The 24,060-nt window shown below is 44.9% G+C and overlaps 1 protein-coding gene and 1 long non-coding RNA gene across 2 annotated transcripts in view; one reads left to right on the top strand and one right to left on the bottom strand.

Annotated features, from left to right (window-relative positions):
* SIPA1L2 (signal induced proliferation associated 1 like 2) overlaps positions 1 to 24,060 on the bottom strand; it is a 922,756-nt gene that overhangs the window by 784,303 nt on the left and 114,393 nt on the right. The window lies entirely within an intron of this gene.
* LOC115466708 lies at positions 15,107 to 23,161 on the top strand. The gene is made up of 3 exons (XR_003941583.1): positions 15,107 to 15,190; positions 19,695 to 19,700; positions 23,150 to 23,161. It is a non-coding gene; the product is annotated as an uncharacterized LOC115466708 (long non-coding RNA).

Genomic DNA, 24,060 nt, shown 5'->3' with positions numbered 1-24,060 from the left:
CTGCGGTCTGCATAGCCACCTGCACTCCCAGATAGGTAAAATGTTGCTGTGCCCATTTTAAGGGAAAGAATTCCCCCCCATTCACTTTTCACTTTATCTGATGCCGTGAGAGCCAGGGATTTAGAGACATTTATTTTAAAACCAGTGTAGTCCCCATATTTTTGGAATAATTCCATCAAAACCTCCAGGGATCTCTTGGGATCAGTAAGGTGTACCAATATGTCATCCGCAAAAGCTGAAACCTTGAACGCAGAGGATCCCCAATCCACTTCCTTCACTTCAGGATGAGAATCTATCTCTCTAATCAAGGGGTCCAATGTAAGGACGAACAACAGCGGGGACAAAGGACACCCCTGGCGCGTGCCCCGCCTTATCGGAAATATCTGGGACCTTTCTCCATTGATCCACATGTAGGCCTGCAGATTCAAATAAAGGGCCCCCACTGCATCCCTGAAAAACCCCTCAATACCTATCTTCTGCAAAACCACAAACATAAACCGCCATGCAACTCGATCAAACGCCTTCTCTGCATCAAAACTGACCAGCAGAGAAGGCGTTTTGTGCTCCCCCACCCTTTCCAACGAAGCTATGAGAGCCCTCACATTGCTTACCACTGAACGCCCCCTCACGAAACCAACCTGTGGCGATGCTATGATATCTGGGAGCACCCTCGCCAGCCTATTTGCCAGAATTTTCGCATATAATTTGGCATCGCAATTCAACAGGGAGATTGGTCTATAAGCCCCCAACTCCTCTGGGTTTTTCCCCGGCTTCGCTAGTACAATTATTATAGCTGTATTAAAGGCATCAAGCTCCGGTTCTGACCTGGCCAAGGAATTAAACAGTTTCAACAAAGGAGGCTTCACCTGCTCCTGTAACATCTTATAAAACGCTGTTCCATATCCATCAGGGCCTGGCGCCTTGTGCATGTCACTCTGCTGCAACGCCAACATTAATTCACCTTCTACAATGGGCGCATTCAGAAACTTTGCCTGAGCCAGGGAGACCCTCGGGATCTCCATATTATCTAGAAATAACATGCTATCCGACATCAACTCCGTCTGTTCCTGATATAACTCTGCATAGTACCTCTGGAACCCTGCCACTATTTCCTGCGGAGATCTCAGCATGGTGCCCCCCAGCCCTTTAACCTGCAAAATTCTAGAAGGCCCTTTCTTTCCTCAAACTAAATGCCCCAGCAAAGTCCCTGCCTTATTTTCATACATGAAAAGCTGATGTTCATAGTATTGCTGTGATTTCTGCACTCTCTCATGCAGCAATTCATTTAATTCTCTCTGGGATGCCAGATAAGCTAGCTTCTGCTCTCATGTCGGGTCCCCTCCAAACTTTATCCTCTGAATCCTTACCTCCCGCTCCAATCGTATATTCTCTGTATCCCGTCTTTTCTTAACCCACGCCTTGTAGGCAATGATCTCTCCTCTCATCACTGCCTTTGCAGTCTCCCAGTATAAACTAGCCTGTTCCTCATGTGCCTTATTATGATCCGCAAATTCTCTCCATTTTCCTCCCAAGAATGCCTGAAACTTCGTATCTCTATAGAGCTCCAGTGGAAATCGCCAACCTCCTCCCTTCCCTACCCCCCCCCCCACTCCTTCCAACATCACCCATAGGAGAGAGTGATCTGAGATCTCACAAGGTCCGATTTCTGCATCTACCACCTTTGAGAATAATGCCTTAGAAAGAAAGAGATAATCAATACGGGACATGGAAGAATGTGCCCTTGATAGATGGGTATAATCCCTACTTGTAGGGTGCAAAACTCTCCAAACATCCTCCAAGGTGGAACATAAAAAAGGCAGTCCCCTCTCATAGTGTCGTTGCCCCTGTCCCGACCCACTGCTCTTATCCACTAATGGGTCAAACACTGTGTTAAAGTCACCTCCTAAAATAAAATAATATTACCCCCTTGGTATGAAGCCAACAATGCTAGAAGCTCCCTGTAAAATTTTTTATCATACATATTAGGCGCGTAGACATTGCAGAGAATATAAGTAAGTCTCCCCAACTCCACCTCTACTAATACATATCTGCCCTCTGTACTCCTCTTTATCAATTTAATGGACGGCTGCAATCCCTTACGAAAAAGTATTACTACCCCTGCCTTTTTGTTGCAAGCTGGGGAACCCACCACCCCTCCTACCCAACCTTGGTGAAATTTATCATGCTCCATGGCAGTCAAGTGCGTCTCCTGTAAGAATGCTATATCCACTCCATGCCGGTTCAATGCCTGTAAAAATGTTTTCCGCTTTACGGGCGATGAGACCCCCCCTCCCCCCACATTCCAAGATATTAATTTAAAGTGCCCCACTAATCCCACCTATTACACTGCAAATCCAACCTCTTGAGAGTGCACCCCCCAGCCCTTGAGTGCCCTCCCCAATCTCCACCGTACTTGTTTCCGCCACCAATCGATATTCCCAAGCATTAGGAAGAACAACCAAGAAAAAACAAAACAACAAACCAAACCCAACATCCCCCCCTCCTCTGAACCCCTTTCCCTCTCCCCCTTCCCAGTTCTATCCCCTCCCCTCCCCCCTCTGACCCCTCCCCCTAAACCTCCTATCTGTATTCTCTCTAGAGAACTAGTCACGGCTCTGCCCCACCCCCTCCATCACAGCACAACTATGGGTTGAACTTAGTAGAAACCTCATCTCCTCAGAACTACTTCAAAACATCACTGCTATCTTTATAAACCAACCATAAACCTGCACATGCCTACCCCAACATTCAACAATATACATGTGCTTACTCTTTCAACATCAGGCCCCCTCCCCTCAGTAACAGATGAATGTTCCCATGCCACATACTCTTACTCTTACAGTGGGGGGCCAACATCTTGCCCTGTCCTTTTAACATTCAAATGAATCCCTCTTGCATTCCTGTGCTTCTTGCTCCGCTCCAAACTAGTTGCTCTTGTTCTTCTCAGCTTCAGCTCGGTCTGCCCGCCCTCTCTCCCTCTTCAGCCTCTGAACTGCCAGCCAGCTGTTTAGCATACTGTAGAGCTTCCGTAGGTGAGTTGAAAAATTTGGGCTTACCATCCTGCTGCACCCGTAGCCTTGCTGGATATAGTTTGTTTTTGTTACATTTGTACCCCGCGCTTTCCCACTCATGGCAGGCTCAATGCGGCTTACATGGGGCAATGGAGGGTTAAGTGACTTGCCCAGAGTCACAAGGAGCTGCCTGTGCCTGAAGTGGGAATCGAACTCAGTTCCTCAGTTCCCCAGGACCAAAGTCCACCACCCTAACCACTAGGCCTTCTCCACCACCTTCTCCACCCTTCTCCACCACCTCCAACTCCAGGCTCCGTCCCTTCTGTCTCGCCTCACCCCATGCCTGGAACAAACTCCCTGAGCCCATACGCCGTGCCCCCTCCCTACCCATCTTCAAATCAATGCTCAAAGCCCACCTCTTCAATGTCGCCTTTGGCACCTAATCACTACACCTCCTCTCAGAAAACTTATCTACCCCAACTTGACATTTCGTCCTTTAGATTGTAAGCTCTTCCGAGCAGGGACCGTCCTTATTGTTAATTTGTACAGCGCTGCGTAACCCTAGTAGCGCTCTAGAAATGTTAAGTAGTAGTAGTAGTAGGCCACTCCTCCACTCCAGTAGTGCAAATTGAGCTCTCTTCTTAAACAACTCCGAGCATGCTTCCCCATACTGTTTTCACTGCGGCGCCACTGCTGCGGAAAAGTCCTGGAAACATAAAATATAATGTGCTTCATATACCACTTTGCCAATCTGTCTCCAGGCACGCAGTATCTCCTGCTTATGGGTGTAATTAAGAATTTTGCATTTTACAACCTTCGGGCTTCTTGCCACTGCTGACCTAGGCGATGTGCCTGCTCTATTTTCAAAGTTTGTTCCAGGGCTTTCAGCTTCAATATTTTAGGCAGCCAGGATTCTAGAAATTCTCTTAGATCAACCTCTCTCAGGGACTCAGGAAGTCCAACCAGCCGGAGATTATTCCTCCTTGCCCTGTTCTCTAAGTCCTCTAATTTCTGTTCCATCTTCACAAACTTCTTCTGCCATTCCTCATGCTGGCCTGCCTGCTGTGTGCAACGATCTTCAACCTCAGACAGTCTTTGCTGAAATCCCACCATATCGGTGCATAGCCCCTCCAGTTTGCCGTCCATTGTGTCCAGTTTCTCCGCAATCTTTTGCAACTTTAAATCTACAAAGGTCTCCAGCAACTGTGAGACCTCCGCTGCAATTTCCGCCACCCAGGCGGAGCTCAAGGTTTCTGCCGAGGGGCCGGGGTCCACCATCTTGCCATCCCCAGCTCGCCCTCGTGTGCCTTCTTTCCTCTGCGCTTTGGAGGTCATCGCATTTGTAATCGATTGTCTCTGTTTTGACCACTCCGCTGCTCCAAACCTGTTTATGCTGTATTTGGGTTTCAAAAGTTGCTTCTCGTGCTGTCAGGGGTAGATTTTATTTCAGGGGCCTCGGAGCTCTATCCTGCGGCGTCCTACCTTGCATCACGTGACTCCCACCAAGTCCATCTTTAATAATGGCTTTTGTACTTTTCTTTTAGGAAATTATCCAAACCTTTTTTAATCCCTTCTAAGCTAACTGCCTTACCACATTCTCTAGCAATGAATTCCAGAGTTTAATTATTTTGTTTGTTTGTTTCATTTTTGAACCCCGCGCTTTCCCACTCATGGCAGGCTCAATGCAACTTACATGGGGCAATGGAGGGTTAAGTGACTTGCCCAGAGTCACAAGGAGCTGCATGTGCCTGAAGTGGGAATTGAACTCAGTCCCTCAGTTCCCCAGGATCAAAGTCCACCACCCTAACCACTAGGCCACTCCTCCACTCGTTGACTGAAGAAATATTTTCTCTGACTCATTTTAAATTTACTACTTAGTAACTTCTTTGCATGCCCTCTAGTTCTAGTATTTTTGGAAAGAGTAAACAAGTAATTCACATCTACCTGTTCCACTCCATATCTTCCTCAGCTGTCTCTTCTCCAAGCTGAAGAGATCTAATCTCTTTAGCCTTTTCTCATAGGGCAGTCGTTCCATCCCCTGTACTATGTTGGTTGCACTTCTCTGTGCCTTTTCTAATTTTGCTATATCTTTTCCATTTATAATTCTATTAGATTGTGTTCACAACATGGCATGCAAACTGATTAATACAACAGCACAAAATACCTTGACATAAAATCTACTGTTGTGATGTGATGAAAACAGAACTCATTTGCTGCAGTATGCCACTAAAGGAAAGGAAAGCTCACAGCTTATCTTGCCTCTCAAAACATTTTTAGGCAAATTTTGATGTAGCAATAGTGCCTGTTTACCTTTCCGTCCATCTGTATGCATAGCCATGTTTGCACATGCACAAATTAATCTATGCATAAAGCAGAGCAGGAGTCATCAGAAAGCACTGTGGTGGTGGGGAGTATACGCTCCACCACCAGAAAATGAATGGCAGGGAAAAAATTGGTACTGAAACAAGAGGCTGGCTGAAGGCAAAACTGAAGCAGTAGCAGTGGGGCACATGAATCCCAAACCCTGTGGTGTAAGAAAAACTGGCCTGCCACTCCCACAGTGAAACAGAACACAATGTACTGGCAGTGACCAAAATCAGCACAATAAATGCTGCTGGTGAACCCTAAGGAAAGGTGGAAGGGGGAAGAGAAAAGAGTGAGTGCACTGTGAACAGGAGAGTGGAAGGAGTGGGAAGAAATGTTAAAGAAAGTGAGGAAAAATACAAGAAGGACAGGGGAGTAGGTATGAGTGTATGAATAAAAGAAAAAGAAGACAAGGAAGAGGAGTGCACACTGCAAAGCTCACCTCCCCACACAACAGCATAATGCATACCTTTTACAGAACCCGACCATGAGTGAAGACGTATTATGGGTGGTCTTGCAGACAATTGGGCTAACCCTCAATTTTGATGATTTGTAGCTTTTTGGATCTAAGTGCAAACTTTAACTTTAATTTTCTGCCACAGCTACAGCAGGGCCTAGTTCAGTCTTCATTCCCATCCACCCCCCAACTTCCACTAACCCCTAGCACATCTCTTTATTTATAGTCTTAATTTAGAGTCAGGTATTCTAATTAGGATAACAAGAGAGGAGTCTTCATTATTTATTTTTATTTATTTGTGAATTTGTATCCCACATTTTCCCACCTATTTGCAGGCTCAATGTGGCTTACATAGTACCATGATGGCGATCGCCAATTCCGGTATGAAACTACAGAGTGGTAATGCGTTAAAGTTCATAAGTGGCAGAAGATTAGGTAGTCAAGGAGAAAGAGTTAGGTTTTGTCCAGTTCTGGTATAAGTTTCGCTGTGTTACAGGGTTCAGGTGTTTAGGTTGGATCGTTATGGTATGCCTTTTTGAACAAATTGGTTTTTAATGATTTCCGAAAGTTTGTTAGGTCGTGCATTATTCTCATGACGTTTGGTAGTGCATTCCATAGTTGTGTGCTTATGTAGGAGAAGCTGGTTGCATATGTTGATTTGTATTTTAGTCCTTTGCAGCTTGGGTAGTGGAGATTTAGGTATGTGCGTGCTGACCTTTTTTTGTTTCTGGTTGGTAAGTCTATGAGGTCTGCCATGTAGATCAGGGCCTCGCCGTGAATAATTTTGTGAACCAGGATGCAGATTTTGAATGCAATTCATTCTTTGATTGGGAGCCAATGTAGTTTTTCACGTAGGGGTTTGGCGCTTTTGTATCTCGTTTTTCCAAATATGAGTCTGGCTGCAGTTTTAATTACATTTTTTAATTACATTTTAATTGCAGAGTTTTAATTACATTTCATTACTTTCTAAAAAGCAAACACTAAATAGGTCACACAATAAACATATAATCTAAATGCTCTTTTATATTAGTCTAATATTCCTAGTACCTTAACAAGTTTTAAATTATTAAACAATTGAATAATACTAAGGTGCAGACAGCAGTCCAGCAGCAAGAGGGGTGCTATCCAGTCTTTTGCATTCAGTGTCACATATATGATTATCTCCCAGTTGGTAAGAGGTTATATGTCTGTGCCCAATGCAAAGTGCTCCTAGCTGTCAGAGAATGACTCCGTTCTCTAAAGGCTAGAGTAGCAGAGTTGGAGGAGCTGAGGAAGACAGAGAAGTAGTTTATTGTTTATTAAAATTTAATATACAGCTCAAACTGAAATCAGAACAAAGCGGTGTACAAATCTAATGTACAGCAAGAAAGAACTCCATAAATTATGGCACAGAAACATAAGCACTACCAAGGGATAATAATTCAGGGTAAAGTACAAAAGATGATAAAGAGAGAGGGGTCAGTGTCAGATAATCATAGAAGTCAATCAGGAGTATCATATGCTTCTTTGAATAGCCAGGTTTTAAGGTCAGCCTTAAAAACCTTTAAACAACGAGTTAACAAGAAGAGAAAGGGGTAGATTGTTTGAGGTAAAAGAGGCTACAAAATAAAAATATGCGCTTTGGGTGGAGTCTTAATGGGCTGCTTTTGGATTCGGCATTACAAGAAGATGGTCATTAAGGGACCATAAGACTATTAGGGCAGTAAGGTATAGTAAGACTAGAGAAGTCAGGGATCCCAGTACGGAAAACTTTAAAGGTGAGTAATGCAACTTTATAAACAATCCTTTGTTCTACAGGAAGTCAATGGCTGTTTTTAAGCAAATGAGTTATGTGATTGGAATGACAGGTCGATGTAATAGGCATCTCAGAGATTTGGTGGACAGAGAACAATCAATGGGACACAGTGTTAACAAGGTACAAATTGTATCACAATGATTGAAAGGATCAAATTGGAGGGGGGGTTGCGGTTTATGTTAAAGAGGGAATTGAGTTAAATAAAATAAACATTCCACATGAAACATGTGGAGGGGCATAATCGAACGGGGTGCCCAAGTTTTCCTGGGGCCGTCCTTGAAGGATGGCACCATGAAGGGGCGGGGAAACCCGTATTATCGAAACAAGATGGGCGTCCATCTTTCGTTTCGATAATACGGTTGGGGACGCCCAAATCTCAACATTTAGGTCGTCCCTGGTTTTCGGCGATAATGGAAACCAAGTGTGCCCATCTTAGAAACGACCAAACCTAAGCCATTTGGTCGTGGGAGGAGCCAGAATTCGTAGTGCACTGGTCCCCCTCACGTGCCAGGACACCAACCGGGCACCCTAGGGGACACTGCAGTGGACTTCAGAAATTGCTCCCAGGTGCATTGCTCCCTTAGCTTGTGTGCTGAGCCCTCCCAAATCCCCCCCAAAAATCCACTTCCCACAACTGTACACCACTACCATAGCACTAAGGGGTGAAGGGGGGCACCTACATGTGGGTACAGTGGGTTTCTGGTGAGTTTTGAAGAGCTCACATTTACCACCACAAGTGTAACAGGTAGGGGGGGGTGGGCCCGGGTCCGCCTGCCTGAAGTGCACTGCACCCACTAAAACTGCTCCAGGGACCTGCATACTGCTGTCAGGGAGCTGGGTATGACATTTGAGGCTGGCATAGAGGCTGGCAAAAAAATGTTTCTGTCAGGGAGCTGGGTATGACATTTGAGGCTGGCATAGAGGTTGGCAAAAAATGTTTAAAGTATTTTTTTAGGGTGGGAGGGGGTTGGTGACCACTAAGGGAGTAAGGGGAGGTCATCCCCGATTCCTTCCAGTGGTCATCTGGTCAGCTGGGGCACCTTTTTGAGGCTTGGACGCAAGAAAAATATGGACCAATTAAAGTTGCCCAAGTGCTCGTCAGGGACGCCCTTCTTTTTCCCATTATCAGCCGAGGACGCCCATCTTAAGCATGCCCCAGTCCCGCCTTTACTACTCCTGCCGACATGCCCCCCATGAACTTTGGTCATCCCCACGATGGAAAGCAGTTGAGGGTGCCCAAAATCAGCTTTCGATTATACCGATTTGGGTGACCCTGAAAGAAGGACGCCCATCTCCTGATTTGTGTCGGAAGATGGGCGCCCTTCTCTTTCGAAAATATGCCTGCTAGTAGCATGGAATCATTACGGATAGAAATTCCATGTGTTGAAGAGAAGGAGTATTCTTGTAGGGCTGTACCACTAGGACAGAACAAACAGTCAGAAGAAGAAATGTTTACAGAAATTAGGAAAGGTGGCGAATTGGGCAACAGTATAATCATGGGTGATTTCGATTACCCCAATATTGACTGGGTAAATGTGATATCAGGGTGTTCTAGGGAGGTAAAATTCCTAGATGTAATAAAATTTATTTATTGGGATTTATTAACCACCTTTATGGAGATTCACCCAAGGGGGTGTACAGCAGGTACAGTTTAACATTAAAAACTTCCAATTTTGTTAATGGCATAACAATAATAAAATAACTAAACATAAATACAATAAGAAAGGTAAACTTGAAAGCAGTAAACTGAAACCTAATAATAGAACTACTGTGGAACAGTATCAAAAATATACACATTTGACAGCACTGGAATTCAAATACCAAAGATATAATACAATGTTAGCATAATACTAATGATACCTAATAAGCATGCATTAGAACATTCAACTAACATAGATATGAATTAAGGTAGCTTTAATGGCAACAAAAGAAACACACAGCAAAAGGCAAACGAACGGCTCAGCAAAATGTAAGAAAAGAGAAGACAATAAGCAGCCTAGCTGCACATCCTAACACTATCTAAAGTAAAGCAAAACATAAAGCATACAAAATATAAAGTAAGACAGCCTAGCTATCCAAGAAAAGCAAACGCAAGAGCACAAGGGACTAGGCAAAGGCCCACCCTGGTGGGGCAACGGAACACAACAGCACTTAGCTGAACGCGGTGAGACCGCTGGCAGTCCTGGCAGGAGGGGTGAGGATTGTGAAGAATGAGGGTCTCTGCTACATGGACACCATCGAGTGGAGAGATATTGTGCGTGATACCAAGGCTGATATAGTACTTGAGAACAACAAGGCGTGTGAGTACTGGCACTTGAGAACACACATGCACCAACATCCGGAGTTGTATGTACACACAAGTGCAATACGTGTGCAATAAGAGATGAGGAGGAGTAACCTAATGGTTAGCACAGCAGGCTTTTGATCCTGGTAGCCTGGCTTCAATTCCCACTACAGCTCCTTGTGACCTTGGGCAAGTCACTTAACTCTCCATTGGCCCAGGTACCAAAACTTAGATTGCGAGCCCTCTAGGGACAGAAAAATACCTGCATAGTGTTTTTTTTTTTCTTTTTCAATTTTTTTTCAATTGCTAAATGTCTTAACTGCACCGCTACTCTTAAATGCATCTCAAGGTTTTTGAATGCATTGCTTCTAGTGCCTGTTCATAATTGCTTCTAAGTGCATTGCATCCTCTAGAGTGTACGGGAGGTATCTCTCTGTATTTAAAACTGTAACCTAATCGCCTCTTAATTGCTACTCATAGCCTGAAGCAAGATCCATAATGCTTTAAGTATTATTATAAATCTGTAATTTGAAATGCCTTTTAAATGCTTGCTAGGGGTTTTTATAGCATTATACTGAAGCAAGATTTGTACTACTCTTAACTGCTGACTAGACGTCTCACACAATATTGCATCTAAAACTGCAATTTAAATGCCTCTCAATTGTTTGCTAAACCCTCCATAACATAGTAACTTAAATATCTCTTAAATGTTTGCTAAGTTCAGGTTAAGCACGGCTAGTATTACGCCCTGCCATATTTTGTTGATCCAACTACTGTTACGGACCAATTGTTAAGACTGTTGATGCACTACTGATATCACCAACACCGCCCAACACTCCCACGAACACTGCCCACAAAAACTACTGATATCACCAACAATACCCAACACTCCCACGAACACCGTCCACAAAATCCAACATGAACACTAATAAGCTACTGATAATAATCTATCTCATTCCCATAATCCACCACGCATGGACCACCCCCAACATCAACAACCCAACCACAATACACCAACTCTATGTACAACCTATCAACAACTCACCAGACCAAAAATACAATAACCAACCAAAAGGAAAAACCTCCACATACGAACACCACCAACAGAAAGAGAAAAAAAACAACGGCAAATTCAACCACCAAGGAAACAGACAACTAATAAAAATAAACACATCTAACCTCCCTACAGAACCATACCGCTCAATCCAAATAGGATACATCAACGCTAGATCAGCAGTAAGCAACTCAGCAGACATACTAGACTGGATTACCACAGAGAACCTAGACCTTCTATTCATCACGGAAACATGGTTCCACGGCCCTATAGACCCCGCCATCATAGAGACATGTCCACCAGAATACAAAATCACCCACTGGACAAGAAATGGAAAAAGAGGTGGCGGAATAGCCATAATTTACAAATCTGAGTTCACCATCACAACCACTGGCGAATCCACCTCACCACAACTCGAAATCGCCTCGACAAGAATCAATCATCTGAACCTACAAGGACACCTCAACGCAATCCTATTCTACAGGCCACCAGGAAAATGGAAAGACTCCCAAACGCAACTCATGGACTTCATCTCGAACACATGTGTCTCTGCCTCAAACATCCTCATAATAGGATATATCAACCTACACCTCGAAGACGACACCTCAACAGGCACACAAGAATGCAAAGAATTCTTAAAACTCTGGGATTTACACGCACCTAACACTCAACCAACACACGTAAAAGGACACACACTAGACATCGTTACACACAAATTCGACCCAGACTCAACTCTCCTACTTACAGACACAAGATGGACACCCACACTATGGACAGACCACCATAAAGCTTACGACTCCCTCCACTGGCGAAAAATAAACAGTAACGCAGTCAACAAACATGAACGAACAACTTACACCACGAGAGGAAAAATAGACCCCACAACATTCTGGCAACAGGTCTACCAAAACGAATGGTCAACAAATGCAGACACCATTCAATTCCTCCAAGAATGGGATGATATATGTAAGACAACATTAGACACAATTGCCCCAATCCAAACCAGAACATCACATAGGAAAAAATCAAATCCATGGTTCACCGAAGAGCTGAAAGAACTCAAAACACAAGTCAGAAAACTAGAACGCGCATGGAACAAAAAGAAAGATGAACACACACTGAATGCCTGGAAATCACTTCGGAGGAAATACAAATATACCATAAAACAGACTAAAAGACTACACTACAAAACAATGATTGGACCAAACTACAAAGACACACACAAACTCTTCTACCTTGTAAATAAATTGCTAGACACCACACCAGTTACAAACAGCAGCAAAGATACACCAGGGGTCGACGACCTCGCGAAATACTTCAAGGAGAAAATTATACAATTACGACTTAAAATACCCACCAGCCCTATTGTTTACGCCACACTCCTAAACTGTCTAGACCCAGAAGACGGAATATATCCAGTGGACAGGATCTGGACCGAATTCGAATTACTATCAGAAGACCCCATCTCTAAAACACTCAAAAGATTCGCCAAATCCCAATGCAAACTAGATATCTGCCCAAACAACCTCATGAAATCAGCTCCTCAACAATTCATAATAGACCTAACGAACCACGTGAACTTCATGCTACAAAACGGACTTTTCCCAAAGGAAAAAGGAAAACTTCTACTCACCCCAATACCCAAAGACACAAAGAAAAACGCAAGCGAAATAACTAACTACAGACCAGTAGCATCTATACCACTAATAACCAAAATAACCAAAGGGATGGTAACCAAACAACTCACAAACTATCTCAACAAGTTCTCAATACTGCATGATGCCCAATCAGGATTCCGGTCAAATCACAGCACAGAAACAGTATTAATTACCCTAATGACCAAATTTAAACAAATGATTGCAACCGGCACCAATATACTCCTCTTACAATTTGACAAGTCAAGTGCCTTTGATATGGTTGACCACGGAATCCTATTACACATACTCGAATATTTCGGCATCGGAGGCAATGTCCTAAACTGGTTCAAGGGGTTCTTAACCTTACGCTCATATCAGGTCACATCAAATTCAACTACGTCTGCTGCATGGACACCTGAATGTGGCGTACCGCAAGGATCCCCCCTCTCACCAACTATTTTTAACCTAATAATGATCCCCTTGGCAAAACTTCTATCAAACCATAACCTTAACCCATACATATACGCTGATGATGTAACGATATATATTCCTTTCAAACAAGACATTAAAGAAATCTCCAACGAAATCAACCAAAGTCTACACATCATGAACACCTGGGCAGATGCATTCCGATTGAAACTGAACGCAGAAAAAACTCAATGCCTCATACTTACCTCCCAATACAACACGAATAAATTTATCGCTATTAACACACCTAAACTAAATCTGCCAATCTCAGAAACTTTAAAAATCCTTGGAGTTACTATTGACCGCCACCTAACACTTGAGACTCATGCGAACAACACAACCAAAAAGATGTTCTACTCCATGTGGAAACTGAAAAAAATAAGACCATTCTTTCCAAGATCTGTCTTCCGCAGCCTAGTGCAATCACTCGTACTCAGTCATCTGGACTACTGCAACTCACTATACGCAGGCTGCAAGGAGCAAATACTGAGGAAACTTCAAACAGCCCAGAATACAGCAGCCAGACTCATCTTCGGAAAACCAAAATACAAAAGTGCAAAACCCTTATGTGAGAAACTACACTGGCTCCCACTCAAGGAACGTATCACTTTTAAAGTATGTACCTTAGTTCACAAAATCATTCACGGTGAAGCCCCTGCATATATGTCTGCCACCCAGAAATGCTAAAAGATCATCCCGAACTTTCCTCAATCTCCATTTCCCTAAGTGCAAAGGCATAAAATACAAAGTACTGTACGCATCAACCTTCTCTTATATGAGCATGCAATTCTGGAATACACTACCACGCAACCTGAAAACGATCTACGAATTAACCGACTTCCGCAAACTATTGAAGACTCATCTCTTTGAGAAAATTTATCGCGAGGATCAAAACACATGAAGTTCATACACACTAATAGAAATGCATCAATACACTCTCTTCTGAATTCTCTTCCCCCGTATATTCACCACACTTAAAACTCTACCCACAGATAAAATTGTTATACCCGAATGTTCTCTTGCTTTTGTTCTATCGCCCTATCATTTTCCCATTGTTACATTCTATTGTTCTATTCCCCTAATGATATTTTGACTTTGACTTCCCACAACTCTTCACAATGTAACCCATAATCGTACTGTAACAAATTGTATTTCCATCATTCACAGTGTATTGTAAGCCACACTGAGCCCACAAATAGTTGGGAAAATGTGGGATACAAATGCAATAAATAAATAAAGGTTCATTCTGTCAGGGCTTTCATGTAAACCACGGGACCTCCGCGGCAAGCTCTCTCAGAAGCAGGAGATGAGAAGCAGCAAAGCAAAGGAACTCAAAATAGTCTCTTGTAGAAAAAAACAGTCTCTGAACCGCCTGAGCCGAACGATCCCAAACCAAGCAAATCAATAACAGTCTCTGAAATGCCTGAGCCGAACGATCCCAAACCAAGCAAATCAATAACAGTCTCTGAAATGCCTGAGCCGAACGCTCCCAAAGCAAGCAAATCAATAACAGTCTCTGAAATGCCTGAGCCGAATGCTCCTAAGGCAAAAGACACACACAGGCACAGTGCAGCAAACAGGAACCAGGAACAGCCCAAGCGGAACCCTCCGCGCTTCCAGCACACACAGTCCAAAACTCAGTACGGAGCCTACTCACTGCAGCCAGTGACCAGGGAGTCAATGAGGATGACTGGGGGGACAGCTGAAGAGAAAGTAGGACCTTCAAGGCAAGGAAGCAGGCTTCACTGGAACAGAGCAAGAAGAAGCTGCAGCAAAGCTTCAGGCCACGGCCTGACAATGAAACAGCAGATGGAACTAGAAGACCTTCAGGCAGGCCTAAGCTCAATCAAGGATTATTGCCAGAACACTGAGAGTTCGATGCATCAAAGAAACATAGAAGAACCAAAAACGTAAAGGTCACGTTCTAAACATACCGATTAAGAAAAAGCAATGGATGCTCTAAAAAAAAACATATACAAATGATCGGCACAGTACTACAAAGGTGGATGCATGAAAGTATCGCTAACCTGATGAAATCCCAGCTAGCGGTGTAGGAAACACATGAACACAATAGTCATTCATTAAGCACACGGTATCACTGTGGCTGTTGTACGCATGTCGTGTAAGATACACGTCACTTGGAAGCGGGGTTTTTTAATCACTCGCAACGGCTACTGGTGTGTGCCATGTTGCTTAACTCCTGATTTCCTTTTTGTTTTTTGGGTGCTTTCACATTTTCATAGGTAAGTGAGACGTTTCATGCAGAGAGATGAGCTTATGGCTGGGTAGTGCTTCTTGCATTTTCCTGATGCTAACATCTCCTCTATTTTTTTTTTCTGGAAGCAATGGAGGATAATGTGCCCCGACGGGAGGAGGAGGAGGAAACAGTGGTTCAAAGTGGGGCCCTGATGGCAATGGTAAGCGGAAGCGTGCACCAAAATTCACAATGACGTGCTTGAAGTTTTGGTGCATCGTGTATGCGAAGAGTTTGGCCATTTTTAAAAAAAGTCAAGGCTCTCCCTTGGCAAAAAAAAAAAAACAAATCTGGAGGAAGATTGCGGAGGATGTGAGTGCTGTTGGTGTGCAGAGGTGCACTGTGGAGCAATGTAAAAATCATTGGCAAGATTTCAAAGCCAAGACACGGAAGAAGTGGAAGCATGGAGCTGACCCCCCTGGAGGAGGCTGTGTTGCCCACCCTTGGCTGTCAGCAGGTAGTCGGCTTGTGTGGTGGTGTCGACACATCGGAGGAGGCCATTGATGATATGGAGGGTGAGTTGGTTTTATCGTATTGCAGACAATGGGGTGGTGGTAAGAACTGTGGTGATGGGTGGGTTTGGATCAAACTTGTTTCTGTTTGTCTTTGTAGGTGAACATCTGGAAGATGACACCAGATTGCCAGGTGGGACCCCATGTCCCACAACTGAGGACAGAGAAGGTGGTGAGTAATGTGATGTGCTGTGCTGGAAGAGACCAGAGCACATCCGAGGACATGGATTACTGAGACCGAGTCAGCACGGCTTTTGTGTGGGGAAATCTTGCCTGACCAATTTACTTCAATTCTTTGAAGGAGTAAACAAACATGTGGACAAACAGGTTGATATTGTGTATCTGGATTTTCAAAAGGCGTTTGACAAGGTACCTCATGAAAGGCTACAGAGGAAATTGGAGGGTCATGGGATAGGAGGAAATGTCCTATTGTGGATTAAAAACTGGTTGAAAGATAGGAAACAGAGAGTGGAGTTAAATGGGCAGTATTCACAATGGAGAAGGGTAGTTAGTGGGGTTCCTCAGGGGTCTGTGCTAGGGCCACTGCTTTTTAATATATTTATAAATGATTCAGAGATGGGAGTAATTAGCTAGGTAATTAAATTTGCTGATGACACAAAGTTATTCAAAGTTGTTAAATCGCGAGAGGATTGTGAAAAATTACAAGAGGACCTTACAAGACTGGGAGACTGGGCGGCTAAATGGCAGATGACGTTTAATGTGAGCAAGTGCAAGGTGATGCATGTGGGAAAAAAGAACCCGAATTATAGCTACGTCATGCAAGGTTCCACGTTAGGAGTTACGGACCAAGAAAGGGATCTGGGTGTCATCGTCGATAATACACTGAAACTTTCTGCTCAGTGTGCTGCTGCGACTAGGAAAGCGAATAGAATGTTGGGTATTATTAGAAAAGGTATGGAAAACAGGTGTGAGGATGTTATAATGCCGTTGTATCTCTCCATGGTGCGACCGCACCTTGAGTATTGTGTTCAGTTCTGGTCGCCGCATCTCAAGAAAGATATAGTAGAATTGGAAAAGGTGCAGCGAAGGGCGACTAAAATGATAGCGGGAATGGGACGACTTCCCTATGAAGAAAGATTAAGGAGGCTAGGGCTATACAGCTTGGAGAAGAGACGGCTGAGGGGAGACATGATAGAGGTATATAAAATAATGAGTGGAGTGGAACAGGTGGATGTGAAGCGTCTGTTCACGCTTTCCAAAAATACTAGGACTAGGGGGCATGCGATGAAACTACAGTGTAGTAAATTTAAAACAAATCGGAAGGCGGTTAGCTTAGCAGAGTTTAAAAAGGGGTTGGACGGTTTCCTAAAGGACAAGTCCATAAACCGCTACTAAATGGACTTGGGAAACATCCACAATTCCAGGAATAACATGTATAGAATGTTTGTACGTTTGGGAAGCTTGCCAGGTGCCCTTGGCCTGGATTGGCCGCTGTCGTGGACAGGATGCTGGGCTCGATGGACCCTTGGTCTTTCCCAGTATGGCATTACTTATGTACTTAGTGGGCGCAGAAGCCGGTTGTTAATCGGCTGGCCTTTTTTGTTTGTTTGGTTTTTTTTGGTAGGTGGCCATCCGGTTGCTGGCACTTCCACAGGGGTGTCAGAGCCTGTACCACCATGTTGCAGCCAGGATGAACAAAAAGCACGTGAGTACTGAGGTGGCATTGTGTGTTGCATGAAGTTAAAACAGGACATTGGTGGGGTGTATGTGTGTGTAATTTGTACCCTTTCTATTTTAAGGGCTATGGTTACTAATGCCTACACAGGGAGGAGAGGATGGGGAGCCGGAAGAAACCGTGACCCTTCAAGCTTGTCGATGTCACCCCCATATCTTCTGCTGTTGAGTCACACAATGACCGTCCTCCTGCACCCCCTCCTATAGAGGAATGGGACGATCGGCGCCAGCTGTGGGAGATGCAGGCCAAGTGGAGTGAGGGTATCAACACACTGCTTAAAGAAGTGGCTGGGTGTGTTCAGCATTCGACAGATGCCATATGTAAGCAGGTGCGCCTCGTGTCTGATGCACAGTGCAAGCAGCTGAACTTGATGGGCAATGCATTGATGCGTGGGTTGGAGAACACCAACACCCATGTGAGCGACCTGTGTGAGATACTGAAAGGGAATTTCCATGAACTACAGCAGCAAGCTTAAAGGCATTTCGCGGTGCAGCAACAGCAGATGAGGATGTGCTTTCAGGATCTCCAACAGGAGATCAGAGAGCTGAGGAATGAGGTATCGTGGGATGACCCCGCCGTCAGTTCCCGCAGTGCAAATGGAATATTCTCCTTATCTATTCCCTATATACATCTCTCTCACAGTCACATATTCTCTATCCCCTTTGTCATAATGTGTTCATCTAATACGTGTGTTCTTTTTTCCCCTACTCTCGTGTCCCTGCACTCTCTCTGTAAGTATCTCCCGTGGCTACCGTATAGTTTCCTAGCCACCAAACCCACACACATTTGTGCACTTTTAACCTTGCTTTTTTTTTTTTTCTTACAGGCTGGATGATAAGCCAACCCCCCCCCCCCCCCCCACATCTTCTGGTCTCCCAGTCCTGCTCTTCCAAGTAAGTATCTCAAGTGCTTATTGTGTTTATACTTGGCAGACGCACACTTGTTTTTCTATCCTCATATGCAGGGATTGCGGCCTCCTCACTATCCCTCCAGATGCACTGAAACCTTGCTTTTTTTTCTTACAGCCTGGATGACAAGCCAACCACCCCATCCCTACTCTTCCAAGTATCTCACGTGCTTATTGTGTTTATACTTGGTAGACACACACTTGTTTTTTTTCTATCCTCACAGCCAGTGCTTGCAGCCTTCTCACTATCCCTCCCTTGTGTCCCAGGCCCCTCTCTCGATAGTTTTTTTCATGCTCACTTTTAGCAAATGCACCTTTTTTTGTTTTTTTTATTCACAGGCAGGACCACAGGATACCCTCCTGTCCCTCCCCTGTGTGGCAGCCCCTCTCTCAATAGTAAGTATTGTTGGCAAATATACTTTTAAACCCTTTTTAATGCAGATGCAGGGCTTGCGGTCTCCTCATTATCCCTACCTCCCAGCCACCAGATACACCCATAATGTATACTTGTAAAAGTTGGGGTTTTTTTGTTTCCTCGCAGCCCCAGTTACCAGTTATCCTCTGTCGCGTTGTCCTACCGAAACCTCGAGCCCTTGTGTCCTCAGATATGGTAAGTTATGAATACTGTGGTATGACACTTCCCCCACCCTCCCTAACAAGATACAGTGATACATGCGTTCAGAATTCACAACAACTTTTCTGTTTCTTTTTTCAAGGCGCAGTGAAACAGCAAGATCCGTCAGTCCTGTGTGACGGTGCAAGTGGAACACCTTGAACAGCAAAGTCTGACTGTTTCTTAACGCACTTTTTTTACGTATCAATGTCAATAGAATCGAGGCGTGTAAAAAAAACGTATCTGTACTTATCATAGTTATATGTGATATTGTGTACACCACACACAAGGGTTTTGTCACAAGTTTTTATTTGTATGATATTAATAAATGAAATTTCAAGTATTCATACAGATGGTCTGTCTAATGAATTAAATATTAGCTGTGGTTCAAAGAACGCTATGCATATATGTCTTCTTGGCTTCTACCTTGGTAACTCATATGTACGATATAGTAATGCACAAGTGGTAGCTGACTACACAGGCTGTGGAAGTCTGCCAAAGTACTCCCGGATCAGCTGCTGTCGCATGGCATTTCCCCTGGTTACACTGGATTCTCTGTCCAAGAGGGTTATGTCCACTTCTGGAGGCACTACTATGTTTATCTCTAGGCGATGCTTCAGTGCGATGTTATACAGCATGCAGCACACAGTCAATATGTCCGCCACCTTATCAGGGGAATATTGCAGAGATCCTCCGGAAAGGTGCAAGCAGGGAAACCGGCTCTTTAGTACCAAGAAGGTCCGCTCAATAGTACACCTAGTCGAGATGTGTGACTCGTTGTAGCGCTTCTCTGCCTCTGAGTGGGGCACTGTGAGCGGGGTCAGTAGCCAGTAGTCAGGATCCATATCCGGCATCCCCTGCAGGAACACAAAACCAATACATTGCTATCAGCAACTAACAGTATGCCAAACAGAGACCTCTCACAGCTGTGTAGTGCTACTTTTAAAACAGGTGTCATATGCATCCCTTCTGGCACCACTGCCACATCTGTTAAAACACAAAAACACTCACCAAGAAGCCACCCTTGTCCGAATTCCCCCTCAGCAAATTTCTTCCCCAGCGCACAGTTTGACAAGATGTAAGAGTCATGGCAGCTCCTCAGATAACGTGACACAACATCGAGGATCCTGAGGTTTGCATCGCACACCACTTGGACATTCAACGAGTATCCCATCTTGCAGTTACGGTACTGTATTTCTTGATAATCAGGCGGAGTGAAGGCAACATGTGTGCAGTCAATAGCCCCCAGGACATTGGGCATGCAAGCAATCTTGTAAAAGTCCTGCTTGATCCTCCTCCGCTCCTCTTCCCCTGTAGGGTATGTAATGTGCTTGCGAACACAACTTTTCAGGGCTCGCAGTACCTGCAATATAGAGCAAAGGGGGGTGGGGGGGGGGGGTTCATAGTGTATGTGGTGTATTTGGTAATGCACTTTTTAAAATCATCATGGCTCGGGAATGTGAGCAGTCCTAAAAATGAATACAAGTGGATAACGTTGTTAGAAAGATATGAGAAGGGGGTAACAAAGGGGGAGGAGGGCAGAGCAGACACCATGGAGGCAAGACGAGGAGGCGGTAGTGCAAAAATCAGAGTAGTACCTGTGTTAGATGTCTTGAAACAGTAGACTGGTCCACGCCACTGTTACCCCCTAATACATGCTGGAATGTCCCTGTGGCAAGGAACTGCAGAACAATCAGCAGCTTCACCAGCCCAGGTACTGCATGAGATCTTGCAGTGGGTGGGTCAATATCAGCTCATATTTCCTCGTACAGCTCATATATAGCTGGTCGGGACAAGCGGTAGTCATCTACTATTTTCCTGTCTGACATGTCTTCCAACACCACCCATGGACGGAACACACATGGGCGGGGGTGGAAGTGAGGGCGAACATGGGCAGGGTCTTGATGAACGGGTCGCCTTGGCTCCTGTCCTGGCCTGCCAGCTTGTTGCCTCCCAGCAAAAAAGTCCAACGGTGCCAAGAAAAATCCACCATCCATTTCCAAGTTGCGGCGAGACACGTGTACGACAAACATGATGATAGCACGCAGATTTGTGCGTTGCTTGTTAATGACGTACAATATTCCCGGAGTTACTTCTACGTCATATATATGCACACACACAGCCAATGCGTGGAGACGTGATGACCTGGAAAGTAGGCACACATAGCCAATGCGTGGAGACATGATGACCTGAAAAGTAGAAGCTGATTGGTTTGTCTGTGTTTTTCCTTCCGTCCACCGCAAGTCAGGAAATTCACGTTGCTTCATGCAGTATTTCTGATCACATGCTGACTTTGACCCCCCCCCCCCCCAGTTTGTATCAACATGTTGTTTCTGTTTTTTATGTACTACAGTTTAATCTATTATTTCTGTCCCCTGGCTGTCTGATAAACCCCCCCCCCCCAACCTTCTGGAAAACAACATCACAAGAACACACAGAATTGTCTTAACAAAAACAAACTTTATAAATTTTCAAAGGGAGGGGGTAATATATAAAAAATGCAACGAGGGAGGGAGATATATATACAATATATACAAGGGATATATATATATATACTGGGGGAGGATATATTATAGAGGGGGGGGGAAATATGGGGTTGGATAGGGGAGAGAGGGGGAGGAAATGAGGTCAAGCACGCCATACTTGGGAGGCCAGATACTGGAGCACCTGGGAAAGGTCCTCCAGTGTCTGCCCTCCCATATGCAATACCTCTGCCATCTCCTGGAGTTCCTCAGCGGAGAGGTTAGTACGGGCGAGAGGAATGGGAGACGAGGCGCGGTCAACAAGGGTAGGAGTGGGAGGGATAGGGGACGTGGATCTGGCGAAGGTGGGAGCAGGGGGAATGGGGGAGACACTGCGGTCAAGGGGGGGTGAGAGGGTGGGTGAGAGGGAATGTCCTCCCCTGTGAGGTCCACCATGGCACCTGCAAGTAAAGACAAAAGAAGGACTGTTAGAAAGCTTCCTCACGGACACCTTTAACATGCACACACCGGCATGGGCAATAAATTCCTTTTGAAACTCACCATGGACAACTATCACCTCCATCTTGTATTGCTCCAGGAGGGGGGTGACTCCTCAGGGGGGGGGGGCGGCATGGCTTTCCACAGGCAGGGAAAGGGAGGAGGGAAGTCCGAGGGGGAGCGTGGGAGGGGGTAGCAGTGGTTATAGAAGGAGGGGGGGCTGGCAGGATGGCGAAGAGGAGGTTCAACAGACGGGGGAGAGGAGGGCTAGTGGGACTGTGCAGCTGGGGGGGGGGGGGGAGGCAGTGGGCCTCAACTCTGGGTGGGGGGGAGGAGGAGAGGCAAGGTGCAAAGGGCCATGTCGGGGCGGGCAAGCGCATCAGTGGGGTTTTACGGGATCTCTTGGGGGGGAGGGCCAGAAGACGGGCCGGGACAGACAAGGGCAGGGAGGAGCAACACCTGCCAGAGACCCCTCATCATCATCATCATCTTCCTCCTCACCCTCTGAAGAAGACATTTCTGCATAGAGACAAGGGAAATATCAGTACCCCAGGGCATTATCACATCTCATGGCAAACCAACAAGTACCTGGGCTGTTGTCGAGGTTTGCCTTAACCTCCTGGAGTCATTCCTGGTGATCCTTCCTCAACGTCCTTGCACGTTTCTTCAGCTCTTCAACCTGTAAAACAAGAAGAAGGGCTGTTAAGTGTCACAGTATGACAAAAGAAATAAAGGACATACAAAAAGCAATGATGTGCTGTCTTTTTGGGTTTTGTCTTTTTTTTTTTTTTACACGCACATTATGAACGTTCATATATGCTGGCAGTACAACTGTTCGATAAGGAAAAACTTTTGAGGGCAATTTTAGCATGCAACCCCTGTTCCGCTAACGCTCCCTATTAGCTCCACCCCTACCCCACCTTCATTCTAGAAAATACCTTTTTTTTACACGCACATTACGAACATTCATGTATAATATGCTGGCAGTATAACTATTCGATAAAGAAGGAGGGAGGGAGAGAGAAAGGGACAAATGGCAATACTTACAGATCTGGGGTACGAAGAACGCCTGTTGAAGAGGCGTTGCAGCACTTCCGACAAATGTGCACGCACGCGCGCGCACCCACGCATAAATAGCACATCATAGACAGGCTTATGCACACACTGTATGGACGCTTTATGACGTTATTATGACAGCTCTGGAGTTACCGGCAGCCCCTGAGCACACATTCAATATATCACATTAAAGGGGTTTAAACCTTTATGTGCATTGATTGTAAACAGCTGTGCATCGTTCGTTGCTTGCACTTAAATGAGATTTACATCATTACCATACATAGCGTTTTCATTCCACAATTGCGAATGCGGTAATGAGGTTGCTGTTGGCTTTGGTGCATTCATAGCTATATACCGTGATCGCTAAACCGGTTTAATCTGGTTCTAAACGATCGCTCCTGACTCGGTAAGTTTGATGCATCTGCCTCTGAGTGCACACAGACGCCAGCTTAAGAACGGCTCAGCACTGATGACATCACCAGCTTGGCTTTCACCACTCTACAGTGACCCCACAGGTCACTGGCTAGAACTGTAGGTAAAACTAACTAATGGGTGTAGATGGAATAGGGCACTGACGAGCAAGGCATGGACGTCGATGACCGTGACACACAGCAATTGTAACATGAGAGAAGATTTTCAGGTAACATTCATATATTCAATTCAAGGGCAATTCTATAACAGGGTGCCTGGTAGTAGACTATCCTAAAAAGGAATGTGGGCGCCTACTTTCCTTTCTAGAATATTAGCCTAAGCCCATATATACACACTCAGCATTTGGGTGCAAGCACTTACACCAGCCATAGAGCTACTGTAAGGGTTAGCACCTATATATTGGAGATTCAAATCTTATCGTATTCTGTAAGCTACATGCCTAAGTGGGAGCACTGCCTATGCATTATTCTGCAAATACCTGCTTAACTTACATATCAAGTATTTGCAATGAGGCTTGATATGTAAGTTAAGCAGGTATTTGCAGAATAATGCTTAGACAG

The sequence above is a fragment of the Microcaecilia unicolor genome, chromosome 3 (assembly GCF_901765095.1).
Source record: "Microcaecilia unicolor chromosome 3, aMicUni1.1, whole genome shotgun sequence".
In the NCBI taxonomy this organism is placed as follows: domain Eukaryota; kingdom Metazoa; phylum Chordata; class Amphibia; order Gymnophiona; family Siphonopidae; genus Microcaecilia; species Microcaecilia unicolor.
The sequence above is the reverse complement of the archived record's forward strand: the minus strand, read 5'-3'. Positions and strand labels throughout refer to the sequence as shown.